Genomic DNA, 27,080 nt, shown 5'->3' with positions numbered 1-27,080 from the left:
TCTCGTGCGCTCCGTAGAGGTAAATTGCTTGTGGCGTTCGCTCAGTTACAGCTAACAATTTCATGCTGTCAGTGTGGGTAGGCCCATATTCAAGAAAAACCCTTTCATTTAATTGCCTCGCTCCTTTTTTTGTGCCACTCTTTATAGGAGCTGTCTGATCACCAGGAAAAATATGACCTCCTGTTTGCAATAACATGCTAAGTTATGACTCCCTGTCCGCTGAAATGTTCCCTAGGTCTACACTGAGTTACAGTTGGACTTGGCTCTAACCCCAGCAGCGTACAGTCAAGTGGTTTTCAGACTTTCTTGGAGGAAACACATTTTCACAACTTTTTTTTTTAACCAAAATTGATTTTTTTTGGGGTGGTGGGGGGGTTATTCAATGAGCTGAAACAGAATCTGTCTTGAGTTTTGGCCAAGACCAAAAGCTGACAAACTATTACAGTGTTTAATCTTCGAGGTGGTTTCTATCATGTATCACGCTTTGGGAGCTTTGACGGGGGAGAATGTGAGAACAAGCTGCTTTCTGTCTAGAAGCCATTCTCAGTTATTAAATTCTTTCTTTTCCTTTTTTTCTTGAGCTGGCTGCACTATTTAATTTTTTTCACCTCTATGCCTGCTTTAGTGAAACAGAGAGCATGGATTGCAAAATATCAATATATATATATATATCTTAAACTAAGTATCAGAAAACATACACTCTTCTTTTGTGCTTCACTTTATGTGTAAGCAAAACCAGTGGGCTACCTCCGGGTCTGAAAAGTGAAGCCAATGCTGAAGTGCTTTAAACTTGCATTCTTTCTAACAGCCAGCAGGGGGCGACTCCTCTGGTTGCAAAAAGAAGTCTGATTGTATAGAAGTTTATAAGAAAATGACCCTACTTCTCACTTGATTTATTACCTCAGTAAACATTGTAAACATGAGTTTATGGTCTCAATCACTAGTTTCAAGTCTTCTTCAATACAGCATGATGTTCATTTAGTAAATTATGGTCCCATTTAGACTCAAATAGACCACAAAGCATGGGATGCTTTAGGGCGTGGCTACCTTGTGATTGACAGGTTGCTACCAGGGCGTTGTTTTCACAGTGCGTTTTCAGTTCATGAAAGTTAATTGTAACCTTTTTGTTCACCTAAAATGTCTTATTCAGCATTCGGTTGTACTTAGCTCCGCACCCTCGTTTCACTTCTGGTTGCAAAAAACCAACATGCCAAACTTAAGGCTTCAAAATGGCACGTCACAGTGACTCCGTCCACTTCTTATATACTGTACATTCTATGACGCAAATACAATACTGCAAAAAGATAAATAAATGTATTCTTTTTGGTAATTAAATCAACGCCTCCGTTTATTTTACACGTCCAGAGATGTGGGAGGCACTGGTTTACAGCTCTAGTGATGACATGATTGACTGGCCCACACTCAGTTCTCTCTCTTCTTTCATCAGACACACCTACAGTACACCTCCCACACAAATTTTCTCTTTGAAAGACAGTCTGTCCCGCTCAGTCACTAATGATCTGCTTCGTTTTTTGCTGACGGGAACAGAATAGAGAGGAATAAATGTATCACCACTCTCACTCTGTCATCCTACTTAGACTCACATAAATTTGCGTCAGTACCAGTGCCCCCCGAGGCCCAAACTGGCTGCTAATAAATTCTCTGGCATTAACATAAAGACCAAGCCATGAGGTCAACTGTTCAGGCTTGTCTTCTCCACCAGGACTCTGAAACCTGTCAGAGTGTTGCCGTGTTTTATGGCCTAAACCCTTCCCCTCTCCAAAACCAATGTGACACACACACACACACACACGCGCTTGATGTGACGGTGTGTCATTATAATAATATTCCTATTTAAATGCATGGACTGCTATTTTGCTAAAGGCCCTTGTGTGAAGTGGGGCTTCGGCGTGGACAGATGTGTTGATAGATATTTTTCTCTATAGATTCCTCGTAGGTCACAGTGGCGATGGTCTAGGAGGCCTTTTCAGAGGTAATTCAACACATACTGAATTTATAGTCACTCTCCATGTCGCTATAGCAACAGCTGTCTGAAAAATTATGATAGCAACCATTATGCTTCTTTACAGACAGTACAAATTATCATTTAAAAACATACAAACATGTGGAGAGAAGCAGTAATTATTCAATTGCAGTGCCTCACAATATGTATATGTATATGTATGTATATACAGTATATTCAGATATATGTTAGGATGTGTGTTAAACTTGCTGTTTCTGACCTTCCGTATCACAAAGCTGTTAATATGAAACTGTTTTTGACAACATAAAACCAGGAGCTCAAAGATATTCCCAGACACCACAGGGAAGCGGCACTGAGGTCGTAGGTCATGGACATCCATCAACAAGTGTATTCATCCTCACAATGTTTGCAATAATGGAACCATAAACTAGTGTTTGTGCCCGTGAGTGAGAAATTGTTAGTGTTGTGTTCAACAATAGTGAGTGTCCCCTTCTCTCCAGGTTTCCACTGAGTTTTTCTGTTTTCTCTCCACAGGCTACCACAGCACTGTCCTATTTTCTCCCAGAGACAGGAAACAGGAAGCTGAAGCACCCGAGGAGGGTTTATTCAACAGGAAACATTACCTCCATATCTGTGGCAGCACTCTGTCACTCCTAACTGTGTGAGGTTGTTTAATCACGGCATTAAAGTGTAGGTAAGGGGAGGGGAACAACAACAAAAAAAAGCTTGAGCCGCTCATAGCAGTCGCTGACATTCAACCAGATGTGCTGGAAAAAATACTTGTTTCATGTAGAATGGATGAAAAAAGCCGAAATAAGAACGAACAAAAGGATTTATTTATAAGGCCTGAGGGGCGAAATAAAAACAGCTTTGAATCTGCATTTCCACAATTAAATGCCTACACATACCCTATTGTCAAAATATAACGCCACACCAGGAAACGTGTCACAGCGTGTGCGATTCCCTGATGGGGTGGAGCACTCTGCCAGGACGTTACCGCTGGGCATCTCTCACCTTTGCCCTCTATGTATGACAGTCGATGGCAAAACATATGGCGGCGCCGGCAGAAGCGGCGCCTGTGTAATGTGGGAAAAGGGCAGCGCCAAGCGGCGCACGACCACGGCCTCGTCCGGGGTCACGCTGGTTGCAGGCTGGAACCTGCGGGGTGATGCTGCGGGGTGATGCTGCGGGCTACGCTGGCAAGGGGAAGGTACCACGCTTCCTGGCACAGAGGAAGGGGTACACTGTCAGAGTGACCTTCACACCACAACACCCTGAGACAACGGCTGCACCTCATGAGACGAATAGTGTGAAGAAAAATGAGAAAAAGAAGTGAACATGGGTTCACCTGAACGTAGCTTCTTGTTGTGGCTTTCTGTTAAAACTGAGCTGGGAAACTTTTCATACAAGAGGAAACATTTGGAGATTTTAAGTTTGAAGCTTTGCCCCAATGCCCCTTTCCCTGAAGGTTATATACATTTTTTTTTTTTAAATGTCTTTATCATTATGGACGTAAACATATCATAACGAATGTAAACAACCACCAGATTTGACTGTCATTGAGCCATTAAATAGGTGTTATCGCTATAAGCACCATAGATGTGGGTCATTAGGGGCCTACTATGCCTACTACGTTGTAAAAGTGAAAGCGAAACTTAAAAGCAGCACGTTCTAACACGTTAAACTGAATGAAACGTTACGTTTTGAACACAAACAAAAAGGCTTCTTTAGGTTTAGGCAATAAAACAACTTGGCTTAAATTAACTACATTTCAAAAGTGAAAGTGAAACTAATAACGGGTTTATTACAGTCCCGCGACGGACACAGATACCAGATTTTTTTTCTCTTTTTTGTCAGAGCATTTGAAATTGTAATGAGAATTTCAACAACACTACCAATCCTACCTTTAACAAAGCCTCCACTATAACACAATGCAAGTAACCCTTAAAATGATGTATCTGGATGTATGTCGGTTGGCAGCAGTTAAGGAAGTAAAAAGGTTCAGTCATTGCGGGTGACCTGTTTTCCCTTGAAACAAGGTTTGCTTAGAGCGTCTAGGAGAGAGTTCTGTCTTTCCCTCATACATTTTCATTTATCTCCTGCTGTGTAAAAGAGACATGCTCGACATCAAAACTACATATGAGCAAACAAGGTGAATCCATATCATTTACACCAGAGCAGATCTTCTCTGTTACAATCTCATGTCAGACGGGTGTCACTTTACCAGCTGTCATATACAACCACAGGTTTACACATCTGACTTTTACACGCCTTTTTCATGCTGACTGACTCTGACAATTAACCTCCGGGTCGGAGAGAACACCTGAGGCGAAACCAGCGAAGCTCTCCAACAACATGGGATATATGTGCGTACACACACACCCCCCCACACACACACACACACACACACACACACACACACACACACTTCCTCTACTCTGCTCTGTGGAAACATCTTACCATCCATCATCATCTCACACTCACTCTGTACTGACAAGTGATGGATGTGCGTGGAACTTTGCAGGGGCGGCGAGGTGTGACGGTGAGCGTGGTTGTTTTAGTGTGAATGTAAATGAAACATGGAGTGTGTGTGCGCTTGTATGCATGTGTGTGTGTGTGTGTGTGCATGTGAGCGTGTTGGCTGTCTATGAAAGAGAACACTGCCCGGATGCTGGTTTATCCTATTACGGTTTTAACACAGCTTTTTGTCCTTCAAGGTCTTAACTGTCTCCCGGCGCAGGCTTTAAAATGCCAGCCACGTCAACAAACAATTACATTTATCCCAAGGTTGCATCTCTGCTGTCATAACAACTACAACACACTCTCAAAAGAGCTACCTCTTTTCTAAAAGACCTGCAAAACAGCCAGTAATCTCTTTCATTACTGCCTTGCATCTGCATCAATACTACAGACAGGCTACTTCTCTCATCGCCTCTTTGTTTCAACAGCTGAATAATTAGTTGTTGTTTTTTTCCAGCCATCCTCAGCATGGGGCTTTGGGATAAAGAAAAGGTGGAGGAAGACAAGGCCCGTCATGTTCAGCCTGTAATTGTGACGCATCAAAGAAGAAGCGCCGACGCGTAAAACTCAGACGCCGTCAAACGGTATCTGCGACCCCAGCCAGGCTGAAGCACTTTCCATCTGACGCACATTAAACAGCGCTCACTTCAACATGTATGCACACATATTTTAATGGCAGAGCAGCAGATTCATCTCGGATCTGTGAGTTTTCATCTGACTCATCTGTGGAAACGTCTTTAAAATAGCTTCGGAGTGATTCTCTCTATTTGATTGACGCAAAATGAAAAAAAAAGCATCGTGTGGAACAAAAACTAAAAAGACTTTAGTGCAATAAAGATCAACTAGAAATGTCAAAATGACAACACAAGCCGTCAGTCTTGCAGGAATAAACAAATAAAGTGGGTGTTTGTCGACTTTTTGCACAAAATCATTGCTGTCGCATGAGCCCACACGCAGCAGTGGAAATCAAATGTGCTTTTTTTAAATACATTCTGGTGAAAAAGAAGCTAATGATAACATGTTTGACAAGTCAGGGACCAGCTGTCTGTCTGTCACTTTTCTATCGGCCAAGGATGTTGGACAAGTGACAGACGGGCTGGCAGCTCTGAGCGCCTGCAGCCTTTTCTGGATCGCAAGAAATCAGTTGAGTCGTGAAGCAGAGGAAGGCTGTGATCAATCAGTGATCCGTCTTGTGGGAACCTTTGTTAATCCGCCGCGGTCGTGCGAGAAATAACATTTCATCACAACGCCTTATCAAAGCGGTGAATAATCACATCGAATCGCACACTGAGGTAATAACGTCGTCAAACAAGGGAGGCGATATTAAGAACACAAACTCTAATTAAACCGCCTGACACATTCATCAAGCTGTCACAGAGTAATGGATGAACTCCGCGGCACCGCGGCGGTCAAAGGCGGGAGTTTTTCTTAAAGCGCCTAAAGGAACAAGCTCGGAGACCTGTCATCTTTTCCGAGAGCAGCAGCACCCGAGACATCTCAGCTCAACTTTACTGTCGATAGCAGGGACGTGAAATATCAACATGAGAGCATGACTAAGTGAGGAGGATGGTTTGTGGTTAACAGAGAATTTAACACAAGTCCTCAGAGCCAAAACCATCGTTGGTCTTATCTACACATTGTCTCAGAAAAGCTGGGCGCAGCACAAAAAAAACTTTGCTCCAATCAAAGCTCAAGGTCAAGAGAAAATCTCTAGGATAACAAGGTCTTTAGAAAGCCTGAGACTGCGATTCAAAGGGCTTTTAGTTTGGAAATATTTGTCTCCAGGGACAGCACCTTTTGGTACAAAGAACTCTTCTACGCAACACACATATTTTCTTCTTTTGATTCTAATGCAGCAAACTGCCTCTTTCTTGTTTCAAGATCCAGAGCGAGGTTGTTTCTGTTGCAATCTAATAAAATATTCTCCCTGGCAGACAAAAAATCACTTTGATAAGATTTTTTTTGGCGCTGTGATTCCGCCTTTTTCTAAATTACTTTCGAGCTCGGATTTCTCCAGACTGCTAGAAAGCTTGACAAGCTTGGATCTGGCTACAAGACAGGAAATGTTGACAGACACATGACCTTAAAAACACACCCAAAAATCTGTGTGTGTGTCCTAGCAATATTCTTTTGTTGGCTCCTCTGAAGATTGAAATCCAGAGGCTCACAATAGGACCACAGATGAAGGCAGTCATTAAAACTCTATTTAGCCGGGTCTAAAATGAGACGTCCACTTAGTTTCATAAATCGATACGATCCCATTCCATTAGGAGGGCAATTACACACACACAGATGTTTGATTTATGTGACATTGCTAATGTTTGTGTGCAAGCAGCACATGAGCTACATGTGGATGAACATGCTGCAACTGTACTTAGGAAGAAAAATAAATCAATAATTTGGAGCAGTTTAGACAGAGCCAGTTGAGTAATTAATTAGTGTTGTTTGGCCGGTGTGAGCCTGCTTGTGAGAGCGTGTTTTGTCTTTACTGGTGAGCAGAGCGATGACGATGGTGGTTTGTGATTCACCTGGCTGCTGGAGGTCTGCATGCCTTTGTGTGCGTGTCTATGTCTGACATTTTAAATCCCACAGACAGTACATTTGGAGCACCTCCAAGCCAAGATCAGGATAATAGGAAATAAACTGTGTGTTCCACATGATGTTCGTTATATGACCAGAGCAAGGATCAAGTGGCTAGAGGTGCGTTTGATGATGTGTCCTTTTGACCCTGCAGATGCGGCTTTGTTTCATGAACAATAGTACAGCATCATACATGTGAAATAGATCACAACCTTCCCAGGTTTCTAAATCATTCATCATAAAGACTGCAGCAGGAACTGTCATATAAACAAGTTTATACCACAGCTGCGTCCATTGTCAGGGTCAGTGGTTAAAGCTGCAGTCGGTCACTTTGTGCAAAGTTATTTTTATAAAACTGTCACTATATCCGGACAGTAGTGCATTAGAGAAAAATAATCTGTGAAAAAATCATGTGCCTCTGTGTGCTCCTGTGCTCATAATTGCATTAGCAAGATTCCACTGCGCCCGAACAAATGGTGCCTTCAAATGAAACCCGTGAGCTCGTGTTTACAACATGGGAAGTCGTGTGCACAATATGCTTGGCGTTCAAGTGGTTAAAGTCGTGAGAACACCGCTGCTACGGCAATATTAACGTTACTGTCGGCGTCTAGGCCGTTGGGAATATCAACACTTTCCTTACACCTATTATAAATTATTAATGATTACAATATACGACTAAAATTACAATATATTCACTTATTACGCACAGAAAAATTTACTTCCAAGGCCTCCGCCATTTCTGACAACGTAAACAAACACGTCACAACTCGTGAACTCTGAGCTTTCAGAAACTTTCCGCTTACGAGGTTGTGAATACCAAAAGAGGGGGGGCGTTCATATGGACTCTTCTAAACACGACCCCATTTGAAGGCACCAAAAGTTTGTGAACCGGCCGCCATGTTGAAAACAGTTGAGTCAAAACCAAGCACCGCCCACCGGCCGGAGCAAACTTTGTCATTTTACAGCTAAACAGTACACTACAAGATGTTTCTGAAAACATTTGAGGTGAGAAATAGACATTACAGTAACAGAATCTTGATTCATATTTAATCAGCGCTGCTTAGTTTGACCGTTTGATTGGAGTTCGCAAGTTCCGCGAGCAGTGATTGACAGCTGTTGTAGAGACAGCTCGGCTCTGATTGGTTGTTTTCCTTCATGCACTACTGTCAGGATATAGTAACCGTTTTATAAAAATGACATAACATTATTGCTCAAAGTTACCGACTGCAGCTTTAACTATGAAGTCACTGTATGTGTATTTCTGTTTAATGCTACTCTGATTGCTAACTTGCTATAATAACTCCTCGTAACAATGTAATGTGATGGAAAGCAAAAAGGACGATAGAAAAATGCAGCTCTGTTTTTTTCTCGGTCTGAACGCTGAGGACACTAGATAACAGCAAACATTCAACCAAGCTGGTCATGGTGTGAACACGGGTTTACAGAGCGTGTGACGTGCATTTCTGAGTGTGTGAGAGAGAGTGAGCAAACAGACATGCCAATAAATGTATTATTAGAGGGCAACAAACGCCTCAGGCTTGAAGACCTTTTCCTTTTTCTGAAAGGCTGCCGACTGTTGACTGACAACGCCTTGGTTATTAGATTGGACTGCTGTAAAAACTCTGCCTGGCAGGAGGAGGAGTGCATTCTGGGACAATGTGAGCTGACTGACTATGCAGGAGGAAGAAATTAAAACCGTACAGAACTTTTAAAAGCTTACTTGTGCTATAAAAGCATTTACAGCCATGACCAGATCGCAGTGTAAATATAGATCGTCAAAGCTCTGCACCGAGCATTTTCCTATTTTCTGGCTGACCCACTTAAAATGTCAAGTGGAGTAAATCTTGTGAGATAGCAAAACACGTATAAGATTAATTTACGCTGCTAGGTTTTGGACATAACTCCTACATTTCCGATCTCAAGCCGTGGCGCTCCCGATGAATATTTCATCGCCGTGTGTTTTACAGATCGTTTTGCTCCCAGTTCAAAGCTCTGATCTTTGGGGCAGATGTTGATGACTAAAGGGTTTCCTCAGAAGAGGAAATGCTACACGTCAAAGATACAAAAACACTGAATAAAGGGAATATCTGATTACAAAGAATGACAAATTGCAACCTTTAAATATAAGATGCATTTTGCGGAAATGTTATTTTCTATATAATACATTCTAATATTATGTTTTATACTAAATTATATGCAAAACATCCATTGGATACAAAACCTAAAGAACTATTAACTACCATCTAACTATAAATCGAGGAATATCTGTCTGTCTGTCTGTCTGTGTGTCCTTCGCATATCTCGAGAACCGTTCTTCCGATCTACTTCACACTTGGCGGGTGTATTGTTGGGGACCCCAGGGAATGCAACGTCGAATGTGGTGTGATTTGACCAGATGGTGGCGCTATAACAATGAACTTTATGCTTTGGCCTGTAGCTTTTTAACCATAAACCACATACAGTACATATTTTTTCCTGGATTTTATGGGTCTATGTCCATTTGCATCTAGATTTTCCACCATTTCCCTACACATTTTGAGCAATCATCACAAAATTTGTGAGAGGACATGATGTTCCATACAGTTTTGCTGCAGCTGGCCCTAAAAGTGAGCTCAAAATGCTGTGGGTAAGGCTTATATTACAAGAAATGTCATATCTCCTGAACGCTTTGTGCTATTGCAACCACATTTGGTGGACATCTGTAGATATGATGTGTGAGTGACCATGACACATTTGGTGCCATTTGGCCAATAGGTTGCGCTGTAGCAGCATTATCTAACTATAAAGGAAGGAATATCTGTCTGTGTATATATGACTTCCCTTTGCATATCTTGAGAACCGTTCATCTACTTCACACTTGGCGGGTGCAAGCAGCCATACCGCGGTTCTCCACAACGCTACCAAGCAATTGGCCCATTCCGGATGGGCACGTGCTCCAAACGGGGCACTGCACTAGCACAGTAGTTCAGAACAGTTAACAGACTAAAAAATATGGGTTTTTCAACCACTTGCTTGCCTTCCATGACCACAATTTGAAAATTCCACCAAAACAATACTGCATTTACAGGATTATTACCGATGTAATTAACTACATACAGTACATACTGTATAAGATAACCCAAGCAGCAAAAACAGGATGATTTACGAGGAACAGTAAGACATGCAGTATTACATCCATTAAATGATTAATCATATCAAAAGCAATCTAACTACTGGGACAAGTACACTGTTTTTTCTCGGGTTCTTTGATCCGAAGTTGGATGGAGACCAAGGAGGTGCATTCCAGAGGCATTTTTAAGGATTAATCATGCATTCCTTGCTGCATCCAGTCCTCTACTCCCAGGAGTGCCGCTCACTTCATTAAAATCCTGAAGGGGTTTTCCACGGAAAATGATTTTGGGTGTGCAGTAATTACAATGAGGGATAATAACTGTAGAGATACAAACGGTTTATTTAATAGTGAAATGATAGGTGTCTGTAAAAAAATGGATTGCTGTGCTTTGGCATCGTCTCAAGATAATAAAAAGTCAATGAAGCCGAGCAGGCGAACATGCAACTGTATGACTTTTTCCACGCAGTGTACGGTCTTAAAAATCCACTTGAGCACAAGTAACATCCAACATGCCGCAACAACCTCGATTTCAACTGATCCGTGCACAGAGAGCACGATGCTTGATTCCACTCGCTTGGTAGTGACGTCTGAGAAATGAAAACACAGCTCAGAACAAAACAAACACAGCTGATGTCAAATTCAAATCATACAGTGGTGGAGTACAGTAAATCTTCCATCCGAATGAACTGAAATTAACCATAATTTAAAATAAAGTCTGCAGTTTAATGAACAGGACAGAGGCTGACAGACTGCGCTGTGTGTTAACTGCTCTTTGTGGCGTAGTGGGTGGTGGAAGCGGAGGTGGGCTGGATGCTGTCTTTTCACCAGCGTGGTGCCATCCGCCGGGAGGCCCGGGAGGCTTACAGTGGTGCGAGAGAGCCGTCTTGACTTGGAGCCCTGCTAACCCCAGAGTCCCACTGTGCTCCACAGGCTGACGGTGCTCAGCCATCCACGGCTAGCCGGGGAGATAATGGATGGCAATGGATGACAGCTCTCTGAGGAGCCCCCCCCCCTCTTTGCTAGGGAGAGATAATAAAAGGGAGACTGGAAGGACAGCAGGATATATGAGCTGCACTTTCTTTTGTTGGAGTGTACGGACTTAATTTCTATGGCAGATGGATATTTGGATGTTTACCTCAGTAAGCACATATGCACACACTATCACAGATGTTCCATTCAACACCTTATGCTGAGAGCAATTATTTGAGCTGTCAAAACAGAGAATTGCAAGCAACAAATCAGGAATACTTTATGCCTTTTCCTTGAAGAGAAACGTACAGGTATATATATCCGTCCTTATATCACACCATGGCATGTAATTAGAGATGCACCGATCTGACTTTATCAGTCTCGATAACGAAAGCGATGTCTGGGCTTTTGGGTACAGAGTACCGATCTGATACCAGTGTTTAATTAATAAGCTGTATGCCTCACTGTGTGGAAGTGACTGGGATCATTCTTTGTGTAACGCAACATCAGGCTTGACTTAAACATGACTTTCCTAATTTTGTAAAACAAAATGTAACAAATAAATAAAAAAATAAAAATGTACTGAATTGTTATGTGTTATTAAAATAATAAATTGTGGAACAGCAACTTGGTAAAAAATCTACAAAATTAACAGGAATTACAATTCAAGTGTAAAAATATTTAATGCAGCAACAAATTGTTCAAAACTTAAACAAGAATCCAAATGCCAGTAAATAATGTATATAGTATATTGACCTAGAACTGAATCGAATAGATCTGCCCCATTGTTACCGATACCTGATACCAGCTATTTGAGTCAGAATCGGCACAATATCCGATCCGGTTTTGGTGCATGCCTTCGTGTAAAAGACCCACCTGTCCACAAGAGGATAGAGACGAGAATATTACACATGTAGGAAGGTGCAGTACCAGCAGGGGGCAACAAAACCACTCACTTAGATTTAGGAAACAAAGCCACTTAGTTAGGTTGAGGAAAAACGTCATGGTTGGCTTTAAAATTAGTGTTAACAAAGTAAAATACATACGGAAAAATTTAACCTCAACACGGAAAAAACATGCTTTATCATGTCATTCACACTCCTTTTTATGCGACTGAGCTGATATATCGTTATCAGTCACTTTCAATTATGATGCCAGTATACTACTGCATTATAACCCATATTTTGCTCCACGGGGGGAAATAACAGCTAAAGTAAATTTTAGGGACTTTTTATGAAGCTAATATCTTCCCAAAGCTGCCAAGACATTATAAAATGTTGAGCCTAGCAGAGATGACCTCTCATATTAAATTAATGAGAGAATCTATTACCCTATAATTTGTCAAGTGCCCTCACCATTCCACCCCTCCACCACCTTTTTGGAGTCCAGACTCAAGCTCAAACAAGTGTGAGTAATGAGATGTTTAGGTTCCACGTCTCTAATGATGTCTGGGCATGTTTTCAGGTCGAGAGGGGGATGTTGGTTTTGCCAGGACTGAAGTTACTGTATGTTTTCTCACACAGTTGCGGCTGCTAGCTGGCTTATTTGCGCACCACAGATTGCCTCTGGTTTGATGGTGATGCTCCCATAAGAAATGGAAAAGATAAGCACTAACTTGTGGTGCTGTGGTGACATGACGGCGGAATTAAGGGGGAATACAGATCTGGAAGTTTCCATACTGGGGACGAGTTTGTATGCAAACTTGTGTGTGTAGCATCACTTTACGGGGGATTATCCCGTAGCGCTCAGATTAAAGTGATTTTTAAGTATCTGTATTTCTACACAAGGACACGTTTGATCAGCGGCTCTGCTAGATTTGGCTCGGTAATCTCCTTAGCAACTAGAAAAGAGCACATTGGAGCAGCAATTTCCCCCTCGCATAACACATAATAATACAGAGCCCGAACTTGCTTTGTGAGACGAAACCCAGCACAGGTGGCCGTCTATCATTACACATGCACTCCAGGTGACAGTACCATCTGCTGCTGCTTTCCTCCTCGCCAGAGCCTTCCTTACATATGTAGATGAAGTGGACTGGACAGTTGACAAAGGAAAGAAAAAAAAAGTACATCTTATTTTCTTATACTGCACCTTCTGGGGTGTTTTCTGTTGTGCTACTATGCTAATTGCCATGCTATGTCAACCTGCATTGTTCTCTTCACGCGGCATGCTGTGCTGTACATCATTTACACTCGAAACGCATCATACGAATGAAAACACATTTACTTAAATGTCTAATGCAGGGGTGCCCAAACTTTTCCCCTTGGAGGGTTCCAGAAACTGCAACTCAATGTTGGGCCCCCGGGCCAAAAGTAAAGACCTATTGTATTGTATTGTTAAGATGCAAAATGGTACTACGACCCCAAATTCTCCTAATTGAATATTATTTTGGCTTTTACATAGTTAACCCCTTAAAACCCACCAGCTGAATACAATCGGGCTCATTTCCAGTCATACCCAATTTATGCATTTCCAAGCCTGTTTAGGGACCCCAGTATGCAGAAATACACCAAATAACACTGCATTAAAAAAACTGCATGGTTTATGCCCCAAACTGCATGTGAATATCATAAAGTGGGCTTTTCTGTAAAGGGGAGACTTGTGGGTACCCATAGAACCCATTTTCATTCACATATCTTGAGGTCAGAGGTCAAGGGACCCCTTTGAAAATGGCCATACCAGTTTTTCCCCGCCAAAATTGAGCCCAACTGTGGAGCGTTATTTAGCCTCCTTACCGACAGGGTTGGTACCAATGGATTCCTAAGGTTCCAGTTTCATAGGATACAATACCTTCCCTCTAGCTCTAAAACCGAGTCTGCTACAGTCTCTGAAAGACAGTAAAGTCGGTCGCAGGCCTTTTAATTAAAAAGAAAAAACATCTGGCCAGACAAATCGAACCTGATGGCGGGCCAAGTTTGGCCAGCGGGCCCCACTTTGGGCAGCCCTGGTCTACTGTATTCTGCACCCAAGAGATCAGACACGAGGCAGCCTCCACTCCGCAGTATTCACTCACTCAAGCATCCTTGCTCACAAATCTTCGTCCCCCCTCCCCGGGGCCACCGCTGCCTTGTACCACTCTTAGGCGACAACATGGCGGTGCCAGAGAAAAAAAATAAACAAGCAAATAAATAAATAACTCTTTCCACTTTACGATGCTCTCTCACTTTGCCCTCCAGCCGTTCAAACAGACATCTGTGCTCCTGTAACAATGTGCCCGTGGCGGTTAAGCAGCTGAGATACAAAGACAAGGTCGACCCGGGTGAAAGCTTGGAGGAGGAGAGTAAAGTGATATCTAAAAGAAGCCAGTTTAATGGCAGCTTTGGTAAAGATCCAGGTTTTTACGGGACCGTCTCAGTCTGAGGCACAGACACTTTTAATTAAACAATTACGACTTAAAAGGTTCAGTTTTACATATCCACGCCATTCATTGTTTCATACAGCCAGATGATAGTGGTATCAAATTTGCGCAGAAACAAAAAGCATAATCACAATTACCGAGAAGTCATGAATAATAAGCAGGTTAGAGGCTCTGTATATGCCACGGATGACTGCTAAACTCATTAAAATCATAATGCATGCGTTCACACTCTCATGGGACTTTACTGTACAATACTGAAAAATCAAATCTGGATCTAAAGTCTGAGAGGGTTCCTGTGGAGGGCATGTTCATGTGTCCTCTAAAGATTTAAACAGCTGACTGGATTTAATGAGAAAATATCCTCATAAGCTTAAACAGAGTTGTAGGATTAATATAAAATGCCATTTGAAATGATTTTGGGGGATTTTTTTTAGATAAAAGTTGAGGCTTAGGTTCTGTCCTAGATTTTTGTAGTCCCCTTGGCATTATAAGGCGTCTATCTCCTGCTGTGCTTCCATAAGATTGCATCATCAATTAGATCAATGCATGTTTCAGAACGCATGGCCGGCCGAGAGAAGAGACGGAGAGAGCGATTTAGAGAGACAGACAGACAGAGAGACCAATGAGTGAAGCAAAAGAAAGGTCCATCTTTCCAACAAAAAAAAAGATCTTTTTATATCTTGGAGGCAGATTTTGTCCCAGTTGTCTTCCGTACTGACAAGAAAGGAGAAGGAGGAGTGAAGGCGAGGGGGAGCGGGAGGGAAACGTTGCTGGGCGGTGACGTCAGCGCCCTGGTTTTTACTGGCCCTCCGCCGCTCTGCACACAGACACAGTGTGATCATGCAGAGTGGCAGTAATGGGTGCTCAGAGAAGCCATGTGAGGCCAATCAAGGAGCCGCTCAAGTACGTGTTGGCGTACTTGTAAGAAAGTGTCTGTGTACCTGCATCCCTCTGAAGGATTACACTCACAGGGGGGAAACACTAAGAGGACCTTTTATCTTAAGGACCAATTATTAAAAGCTGTTTAATGAGTGCATCAGCTTTAGATTCACCGGTATGGCATAAAAAAAATAACAGCCTATTTAGAGCGATTACAGCAAGTTTTTACATCATTCTGTAGCGTCAGTGATGTTCCTTATGTATTCAAATCCAAACATTCAAATTTTGGTCATAGTATGTATGTTAAGCGTCAAAAAATTACATCGCTCTCTTCAAAGCAACCAGACTCCATTCACAAAAGCAGTAATTTTACCTCGCAGAACGCAGGAGTATACAAAACAACTCCACTTCTGAAATCTGAACCTACCCTTTCAGTTATTTCCAAACTTAGCACAGCTAACTTTGACTCAGCTAGTGCTAGAGTTCACATTATTCATAACCTTATTGATTAGCTTTCTTTGATAAGCTGAACCTAAATCACTGCTTTTTGCAATGGCTGAGTGGACGTTTCCATTTGAAAAAAAAAAACGGACAGAACGCAGATGGACCTGACCTTTAAGTAATGTATTTGCATTAATGTAGCGCTGAATGATTAATAAATGAATTGATTAGTTAATGAACATAAAGCTAATCAACTATTCAGATTTATTAATAATTTACAATGCTAATTATAAATTTGAAGATTTACTACTTTTCTCTTTTTAAAATGATTTTTTTTTACTGTTAGTTGAACATAACAGGCACTTGGCTCTGGAAACTTGTGATAGCTCTTTTCCCTATTGTATATTCTCACATTTTATTGATGAAATGAGGAATTGAAAGATTAATAGTTAATTAAAATCATAGTTGCAGCTCTATATTGATGTTTTATGGCCAATCGATGTCATTTTTGTGGCGTACTAACAGCAGCAAGGTGAGAGAAATTCTCACATGCTACAATAGATATCACATTAACTTAGCTGTACTTTGAATGCGCTGAAAGATTTGCAGCTTTTGGGTTCTTGGGCAGAAATGGTTACTAACGGTACCTTGTGTTTACTAACAGGAAATATATTTAACGTAAAATACAGCTGACATGTAACAACCACGTGCAAATCCACTGGTAAGACACCAAGCATATCCCATTAGAGCATGTTGGTGTTGAACTACACCCATGTGACTGCCCTCTTCCATCTCTCTGATACCCAACACAACACAGAGAGGACAAAACGACACAACCCCTCAATCTCAAATTCACTCCTCCCTCAAATAAACAGCCCGGGAAATATGAGCAATTGCCACGACACAGACAAACCCCTTTCATCGATTTCTAACACAACTTTATATTTCAGTTAACACCACAACAATCAATTGTTGCCGTCTATTCTCTGCGAGTATTAATTGCACGGAGGGGTGAAAATTACAAGGTGTGCGCACGGGGGTTCGCACTGGAAGGCTGCAGTGTGACTTATTGACCAGTTCATCCGTTTCCAAGTGCTGCCATTTCAGATTTCGGTGTAATTACAGCCTCGCTGGGCAATCTGTGCCATCGACCGCCTCCTTCAAATAAACAACTCCCTCCAGGCTCGGGGATCGCTGGTGCTGGCTGCTACGAGGGGCATGAAACAGGCTGAGACTGTGAAAGGTTTGGAGACAAAGATGCCTCTGTCTGTACGGACAAACGGATGCATGCAAGCACCTCCATTCCCAGCAAGAGGGGGAATACATTCTAGCAAAGTCTAGGCGTGTACTGAGGACTGATAGCTGATCTGCTGCATGGGAGAATTTGATCAGTGGGTTGTGTAATGGTTCGTACATTCACTCCACTTTGTTATGTTAAGTTCACATTTGATCAATTGCTGGAGGAGGCACGGCTCAGTCGGTAGAGGAAGATTGTGTGTGTACCATGTGTCCTTATGTCACAAGCACACATAGCATTCTCCACTATACTAAAACCTCTACTATTGCTGGGTTTTCAAATAACATGATTTATATTGCACACAAATATAAGCAGCAGAGTACAATTGTACATGTGCCAAATTACACTGAAATGACATATAATATAAAACATCGGGAGACACGCATCTTACTCAAATACAGTGGGATACCCTTTCTTGCATAACTGATTTGTCCAATCGCAGGACAATTTACATATTGAACATAACACTACAGAGAAGCTAACGTCTAACATTAAAACATATGAAGTCACTCTTCTCTTCCCTGTCAAGTGAACATTCATATAGATGTATGTATGAATAAAGAGATAGCACAAACTGACATTAATACAGTTTGAATGCTTATTTGTATGACAATATAGCTCACATTCATTATGTATCTAAAATATTAAGAAAATAAAAATAGATTTCTACTGCATTTCATAACACTTAGCTGAAGTATGACATGGTACTTGAGTCAATATCTCATATATCCACATATACTACATGTATGTATATGCAGGGAGAGTAGATCAACCCCACCTTTGTCATAACCTGATACATAATCATCCTGACTATATTTGTGTCTCATTACACAAACAGTATACTTGAATTTACACTTTTTTAAATTCAATTAATCTTCAATTGGGAAGAAAAAAAAAGATAATTTTTCTGTGACCTCAACGCCAGTCTGTTACTGTGGCCTTCACTGATATTTGGGTCAATCAATATACTATGAAGGGCAGACAGGAGCAGAATACATCTACATGTAAAATGTCAGTAAGGTCAGCTTACAGCTATGTGCTTTAATAGGCGCCGAGGGGGTCTGCGATGGCTAATGCTCCCCGCTGGTCATCTATTCCTGCCGCTACCGAGCCTAATTCACGTTCACATGTCTTAGTAAGAGGTGAGCGGGTGTGGTGCCGATCATTACTTTGCCTATTTCTACTCACACACTAAAACACTGCTCTCAAACCTCAGTTCTCAGCCTGACGGAGCACAAACACAGAGCTTTCCTACTGATCTTTCTCTGTCAGTGGGAGAGAATACACATGACAGCACAAAGACGCACTCTAAATGTTTGATACCGACACTACATTCAGCATATGGCTCTGTTTGAGTCTTCGGTAAAACACCCAGAGAAGAGAAGTATTATTACAACACGGAGGGAGTTTTAACATTAGACATAATAATTGGCTTTTATCAGCAAACTGTTGCACTCAATTGCAGGACTAATATCACACTGTTTGTACAAGGTGAGTCATCATAATTGTTAGAATGCAATTTTTAAATTTCTGCAATTTAGCTTCCAGCTTCTTAAAGGTACAGTGTGCAGGATTTGGTGGCATCTATTGGTTTGGTTGCAGACTGGAACCAACTGAGCACCCCTCTGCTCACTACTCCCTTTCCAAGACTGCGGTAACGTGAGGCGCTGAGTGCAAAACCGTGGTAACGCCGTTCACCTCTCTCCTTAACGTAATAACACTACTCTAGGAGCAACAGAAGTCAGACAGCGGCTGGCGGTACCACGGTTTTGCACTCTGCAGCTCACGTTACCGCAGTTTCACAAGCGTGTCGGAGAACTACGGTGGCCTTCAGGTAACGTAAAAAAAAAGGCTCTCTCTGGAGCTAGTGTTTGGTTTGTCCATTCTGGGCTGCTGTAGAAACTTGGCGGAGCAACATGGCGGACTGTGTAGATATGAAGGGCTCATTCTAAGCTAACGAAAAACACAACGATTCTTAGTTTCAGGTGATTATACACTAATGAAAACATTATTATGAATATTATATTCCATTTCTGCCAATAGATCCCCCCCAAATGTTACACACTGTTCCTTTAAGCTCTACAGTAAATGTATGGCCTACTAGAATTTGATGCTGAACTTGGGAGTCCGATTTTCAGTGTACATAATCCAAATCATTTTTTTATGATGTTGAAACTGCACCAGACTGGAAGTGGTCCAACAGATGAAAAATATTCCTAAATAGATTTCTCCATCTAATCAAATCAAATAGAAACACAGAATAGATCAACTCAACAAAATCTGTTTGGCTTTTATGCTGATGATGTTTACACTGCTTGAGAATGCACTAAAATCTTGAATAATGATAATATGAAATGCCAACATAACCTTGACTGTCACTTACTACATTTTTGTAAAAAAAAAAAACTGGGCCAAAATCAAAGAATTTGATAATGAATTCTACTGTTGAACCAGGGAATGAAAAATCCCATTGTGCCTTCTCCGTTATAGCCCATTGTTGTAAAATAAATGGATTTGACAAGACTTCCCAAAGCCTTTCATTGTGCTCACCAGTGGAAACGCTCACATTATTGGGAGCTGTGATAACTGCTTCTGTCAGCACATTGTGGCACAGGGAGGAATTGGGTTTTACAGGAAAAAAAAAATGACAAACTTGTTTCTGAGAAAATTGAAGGCAGAGGTTTTAGAAAAAAAAAAAAAAAAAAAAATCAGCCTCGCTTTGCTTTGTTGCATTTCTCCAAGTCAAACGATCACTATCTGTATGTCGGGGGCTGGAAAAGTTGGATTTCCACACCTCGGGTGTATTGAATCTCTCTTCTGTTACAAATGGTTTTAAGAGAGACAGAGAAGTCCCGCAGAGAACCACATAATGATATACGGCGGCCTGCTCGTCGGAGGGATGCCCGTGTCTGTCTGGACCGCTGTGATGATGTCACTGGTGAAACCTTCCCATGACTCCACATCTGGGACATGTTACTGCGGTAAAAAACGCAGGATATTAGGTCTTCATACCTCATCATTGAGCCTCATATTTCCCCCCCCAAACCCTTTCAGTAATCATGTACACAATACTGGACATCTACTCAATAAACACCATCGTGGTATAAATGACTTCATTGGTTCCTTTTAGAAAGATATATAACTGCACATCTTCCATTACTGCGCTCGCATTGATACAAGCATAAAATTAATTAGAAAAATGGATTACTAGGATAACTTCTAATACATAGCGACATATTCTGCAAACAGGGCTGCTGTTTTATGACAGCCATTAACCAGACGAGGCAGCGGGGAGGACAGAGGGGCTTGTGTGACGGCGGGGATCTGAGAGATGAGGATCTCTGGCTGGGAGAGACATGACTTCAAAGCAGTCAGGATCAATGATGCTGTTTGCCTATTGATCCCCTCTACCTCTCCAGAGAGAATGGTTCATCAATAGGGCTCAGCTATGGGCTGGAGAGGGATTAGGCACTCAGCTTTAATCTAAGTCCCTTTACTAAATTTGGGCTAAATCCCCTTTTGTAATGAGATGCATAACCTTTGTGTAAATTGTAGAGTTGTTTTTTCCAAAGAGGAAATAAAACAAAGGATTACGGTGGTGTGCTCGATTGAATAAAATATGTGTTTAGGTGAGTGAATCAAACTGAATCTCATCTATATTGCTGGAAAGAAGATGGACTGTGATCCCCAGGGAGGGACAGCAATGCTATAAATCGTCTCTGTTTATCCACCCTTCAGAGATCAGGACTTAGCAACAGCTGAACAACGACCTGAGTGGCAATATACAAAAATCAAGCCAAGATTGATCATGAAAGGCAGCTGAAGGAAAAAAAAAAATCTGTCTACATTTGATAATAAAACCATCCACTGCCTCTCCTCCCTCGGCTTGTTTAAGCAGCGGAGCCTTTGTGTTGCTTCAGTTCCATTTCTGAAGGTGTACAAAGAGACCCCGCACCTCTCAGGCGATGAGTCGGACACCCGACCCGTTAAAAGGTCACAGCCTCACATGTGAGGTTACCCTGCATCCTGTTTTATTCTCTGCCCCGAGCACAAAAAACCTCCACCTTTCTATGACTGCTCCTGGGGTATAAAAATGGATAATAGCTAATTGCTGCCCCCTTTTCTAGCTGAACCATACATGGATTACATAATGGAGGTCGCCCTGGCAAGGAAGCTCTGACACACAAGCTACTTTTGTTATATGTGGCAAGACTTTATTGTGCTATCGATTCTTTTTTTTTTTCCTCACTAGGAAGCACTTTCAGTTGGCACTCCATCTGTTCGCCAGCGGGTTTCAGTAAAGCAAAGCTTCCTCTGGAAACGACTGAACTGTACCGTGGCCTCAGAGATGGGGCATATGTTATAGATTACAATAGAAATGCCAGCTGCCGCTACACTGTGGGCAGCAGCAGAAGCAGCAGCTCTGGATGTTTTGTTCATAATCAGAGAATTTCAAGTTAAGATGTCACAAAAACTGTTGTGAACAAAAATGTAAAATTCATAGGAAAACGTCAGTGATTGATTACAAACAACCATCCGAACCTTGAACCCCGCTTGAGGAATAAACAAACTTCAATTTGAGGTCGCACAATCACGGCTCCATTAGTCATCCGACAGTGGTGTATGGTAGGAGGAGACCACAGAGGGATAGTATGTGTGGCTCTGGTGTTAGTGGCGAAGGGGACTCTTAATAGCAGCTATCAGGGCTGGGCTGGATGGCAGCCTGCTGCTGCCTCTGTCTCTCCTATTGATCAGACTTGGGCTCTGTGATTGCCAGGAATTATTAGCGATGCTGGCCTCCCACTGAATCAGGATGGAAACACCCCCCTGTCTCTGGTGCGGAGGACAAAAGAGACAGAATTACTAGGATGAGAGGAAAGATGAAAACGGACTACTATATAGTGACTGGAAGAAAAAAAAAAAATTCAATCAGAAAACTGATGTAAATTTATGTGAAGCTACATAACATTTTATTTGCAGGGCGGGATTCTTGCACTACAAATTCAGCCAACAAACACACACAAACAAATGCCCATTCATATAAACAGACACAAATGGAATCATGAAATGGTTTCCTCAAGTCACAACAAGCTCTAAAGGCTTTGTGTGTGTGTGTGGCAGCTGTGCAAAGGTGATAGTTAATGCATTTAGCAGACAGAAATAGGTAATTAAGTAAATACAAACAGCCGTGGAGTGACACAGTACTTACTCGTATTTGACAAATGAATACACACAATAATAAACCCCTCAAATCCCCCCCAGAGATTTGCCAGTTGACATTCAATGAGAAGAGGCACTAAATATGGCAAAACCTCATCACTTTGTCCACTCTTTCAATATGAAACATATTATATGCGGCATTAAACCCTGAGAAATCCAGGATAAAGCCAAAAATAACATTCAAAAACTGATGATCCCACTCTGAATGAGGTACTAATAATGACTCCCATTTCTCCTCAGGAAATTTAGTGGTGCTCTTGAGGCCATTTCGCAGACAACCGCATCTCTCTCTTCTTCCACTCTGGCTGGCAAAATGAGCCCCACATAAAATGTGTTTCAGGGCCCAGTGCCTCTTGAAGCCTTCCATTTCTTTATGGGTTTTCCAGCTGCCAGCCATTGATAACAAAAGCCATTGGCTCCTGAAGAGCCCTCTTCACCGCCACAGCCAATGGCTGTCATCCACCGCGTCATCTGATTACCATAAGAAAGGATGTTTATCTGCAAAGATTTTCATCACGGCACAAAATAGCTCTTTCTCTGTCATCCTCTTCATCTAAAGAAGGCCTCGGGGTTCCTCCCCGATTTAATATTTACATTCCGACGCCGCTGTACCTCATTTGATCTTGACAATTTTGTCAGTTTGGACAGGTGTAAGACACGCTAATGCTAATGTTGTTGTTATGGTGGTTTCATTGAAGTCACATCAAATGTTCTTCTTCTTAACATGTCCCTCCGCTGTGGACGATCACAAGTTATTTTTAGTGCTGCATGACAAGTATCCAAACCATATTACATGGTTGCTTGTGCATGGATAGTGGCCCTCAGTCTGTGTTTCTAACAACTGTAGAGAGCAGTGAGTGTGAGGGATTGCGGGGCACTGAGTTTATTAGTTACATTCAACAAGTTTACCAACCAGACGCTCGCTATTTAACATACTCAGGCAAAATGAATCGATTAACCGCATGTCTGTGGGGAAACGGCGATGCCAACCCAGCCTCTCTCCACTCTGCAAGGATTTGACAAAGAGGCCAAACCATGATGGGGAAACCGCTGAATGATCATCCAGTCAACAGCTACCGCGGTTTTCTGCTGTTTTTTGGTCTCCTTGTGAGAGGTTTAACTGAATTCCCCCGTTTAAGGCAAAGCTGCCGAGACAGTCCTGTGCGCCAGGGCAGATCCAAGCCATCTGTGACTAAAGTGAATGGTTTTGGTCTTGACATGGGCCAGTGGATGTGGGCACGTGCATTACATGCAGATAGATGCACACACACACACACACACACACACAGACACACCTGTGCCTTTGCAATTATGTGGAAGAGAATGCAGAGCAGACTGACGATTTATCTGGGAAACTGCACACCTTGAATCACTGATGAGGTTCTCTGAATGGGTGCCACAATGAGAAGTGACTGCTAATGAAAATATGGCACACTTACAGAAACATCCATAATGATTTGATAACTAGGTATCATTATAAAAGTATATCTGTGTGGAGGAGGAGTGTGATGAAACACTAAAAAAGTGCTGCATTGTTTCAACTAGAACCTCCCATTGTCATTGTTTTGGTTGTTTTGCATTGTGATTAGAATGTGAAATATTATGTTTGCACATTTGTAACACAAACAGGATTAAACACTTGAAGTGTTATAAATGTTAGCATGCTTAAATATCAGCCAAATTCATAATGAATACCAGTTGTTGTAGGAAATGTTGGAGCAAACAGGAGCAGAAAAATCGTTTTTTTCTTTGCTGGGTATATTTGAAAATGTTTTGCGTATTATAAATACAGTAAATGTGATGTTCAAGACTGGCCACAATAAAAACTGGTATAATTCTTAGTTTTTTCATATTCAACATTACTACATTAAAGGTGCTAGATGTGACATTGGGAGCATTTCTATAGACCTGTTCAAACATGACAACAAACATTCTAAATGGGCCCCATTGTACTTCCTGTTACAATGTTTTTTAATGCAGTAGCTGACAGGAAGTAAACTTGGACCAAAGCTGTTAACCTAGCAACACAATGGCAATAAAAAGATCTATTGCCTCCGCACGGAGGCAATAGATCTTGGGGGAAACCCGACGGGGGGTGCTACGCTTCCGCAACGGCGCCTTCGGTTGGGACGACATTACTCGTATTAACTGTCGTATGAGAGCAGTGCAGAGCAGCAGCCATGAACTAGCCAGTGGGGCACACTCACATGAACTAACATGCACTAAAAGCATGCATAGCCGGCCCGGCGACGTCAACAAAGCACGGAGAAGCTCGGATTACAACACACACAGAGGGAGAGCGACTTCATTCTCTGCTCAGGTTGACATTACTCCTCTATATCTTAACATAGCTAATAGTAATTTTCTGCTATATTAATGCTCTGGATATCGTATCGAATCGAATTTAACGGAGATAACCCATAAAGCTTTACGCCAAGTTTTGGACTCTGAGAACATCCAGTCAGACACACTGCATCTACTACACCTTGATGCCTCACCGTCTCTCACCAACCCTCCCTTAAGCTTCTGACTCTCTGTCATCTCTCAAATATGAGAGAATACTCGCACAACCCTTCATCCTTTCCACATGTACATGCTTTATATATATATTTATCATGAAAGTTTGTTTTTCCCCAACCCCCTGCTTCTTTTATCAGCTGTCTTTCCAGAGATATCAAGGTACGCTTTAATGTCTCTCTCACACAGGTAAACAAAGACATCTACTACCTTATATTCCCTTCCAACTGTATATTGAAAATGCAGGAACGTATATCGTAGGAGCTGAAGGACGTACTATAGCTCGAGGGCACATGGAGCTTGAAGGTTATCTTGACATTACTCTCCAGAAATCCACCTTTACGCTTTTGGTGCTTTTAAAGATCTGAAGCTCAACGGCAATAGATCAAAGACAAAACTGACATTGGCTGCAAGCGTTGTCGTCGTCGTGTTTGCACATCCAGAGCAGAGACAGGGGCGATGGTGGTGCAATGCAGCTTCCTGCCAGAGACAATGTCAACACAGTGATTGTGGAGGGGCGGCTTAAGAGGCTTAGCGAACTGTCATGTCAGCTACAGGCCATCTGAACGTGAGACACGCACCCTGACACACATTCCTCACTGCCACGCTTTGGGATTCCAGGAATTTACTGTCAAACGCGGAGCTTTGTCTCCTCTTTGAATTAGGTTTTTCCTTCATGACAGCTTTTGCACACAACACACTAACTTATACTGCAATTGTTCCCTGAGAAAAAGAAGCATTCGTGACAAACAGATTACATTTAGAAGCAAATAATCTCTAATAGGGTTAAGATTACAACCGCAGAGATCTTAGAGAGACATTTGATACGTCGCATACATGCAAACGGTGTCCGAAGGAGAGGTTTGTTTTCCAGTTGGAATGTCAGTGACTCTGCAAGGTCTAATTTAGGACACATGGCCTCCAAGTAGTGTGTTTGTGTTCTGCACACTGAACTAACCAACTCCCAATCCACCCACCATGCACGTATCGTGTGTGTGTGTGTGTGTGTGTGTGTGTGTTTACACAAAACAAGATTACCGAGAGGGGATCACTGACAAGTGATTAAAAATCTGGATTGGCTCGGGGCAAAGAAGGAAACACAGGGACACTGTTGTGTGGATATTTCTGGCTGAGGCTTTGGAGAGCAGAAACTGATTATTAACTGTCCCACATTGGAGTTTAACTTTGGGATAAATCTGACATCCAGAGTTTTGCTGATTAGGACATTTTGACAGCAAAAACAATTGAATTAAACACTGAAATACGCTTTTACCAGTAATATAAATAAGCATAACAACATTTCTATTTCTGTTTCCATCAGAAATGAAAATTGGAATCGAAAAGAAGCCGTGCATTTTTCACCTCCTGATGAATGAGGGTACTTTTCAAATCGATGACGCAGATTAAAATTATGGAAATCATTTTGCATGAAGGTTAATTGTTTCCCTGAACGTCTTGATATTTACGACACCTGCGCAACCGGGAGAAGAAATCAATTGAAAAAGGTCAATCGCTAAAATGAAACATTACCCTACTCCCCCCTGTGCTCCGAACTGAAATACTGATGTTGTAGTACTGAATTAGCCGCATTCTCAATTTGGGAAACCACATTACACCGTCTAGTTGTTATCCTGACCTTCATTAGACAATATTTGATAATGCTGGAGATTACTAGTTCAAAACAACATCATGCTGATTGCTTTGTTTTTTCTACAAGACATCAATACTAATTGGATAATTGATGCTTCCGCCAGAGAAAAAGTGGTTTCAGATATAATCACAGAAACAATATTTGGAAGGGTCTGGTTGCAATTTGGCCGCTGGATTTTCACAAAACTGATGTGTCCCTTTAAATTCTTTATCTTTATCGGGAGGTAGTCTAATCCCTCTCATCTGGCCTATCACCTCCTTGCATGCATGATGAAGATAATGAATCAATGCACGCACAAGGAATAACACTAATCCCAAGCAGAGAAACCATCCTAGGCGCACGGTAGACAATCGGTTGGGAACCACTGATCTAATGTGTATAGAAGCATTTAAACATTTGGATATGGAGTTTTTTTGTCTTCATGACGGCGAGGAGGCAAGCTGAGCCTAACAGATGCAGGGCCACGCACATGTGGAGATGCATCCACAGTGTGACCTTTTTAGAATTGCAGGACATGTGTGTTTTTCATCACGCTCTCCTCACCTTGTCTGC

At 41.9% G+C, this 27,080-nt stretch overlaps 1 protein-coding gene and 1 long non-coding RNA gene across 4 annotated transcripts in view; one reads left to right on the top strand and one right to left on the bottom strand.

Moving 5' to 3' along the window:
• sash1a (SAM and SH3 domain containing 1a) overlaps nucleotides 1-27,080 on the bottom strand; it is a 187,723-nt gene that overhangs the window by 106,980 nt on the left and 53,663 nt on the right. The window lies entirely within an intron of this gene.
• Nucleotides 2,140-5,390, top strand: LOC119476981. Its single transcript, XR_005204144.1, has 3 exons — nucleotides 2,140-2,426; nucleotides 2,519-2,674; nucleotides 4,962-5,390. It is a non-coding gene; the product is annotated as an uncharacterized LOC119476981 (long non-coding RNA).

This window comes from Sebastes umbrosus, chromosome 18 (assembly GCF_015220745.1).
Source record: "Sebastes umbrosus isolate fSebUmb1 chromosome 18, fSebUmb1.pri, whole genome shotgun sequence".
Taxonomy (NCBI): Eukaryota; Metazoa; Chordata; class Actinopteri; order Perciformes; family Sebastidae; genus Sebastes; species Sebastes umbrosus.
The sequence above is the reverse complement of the archived record's forward strand: the minus strand, read 5'-3'. Positions and strand labels throughout refer to the sequence as shown.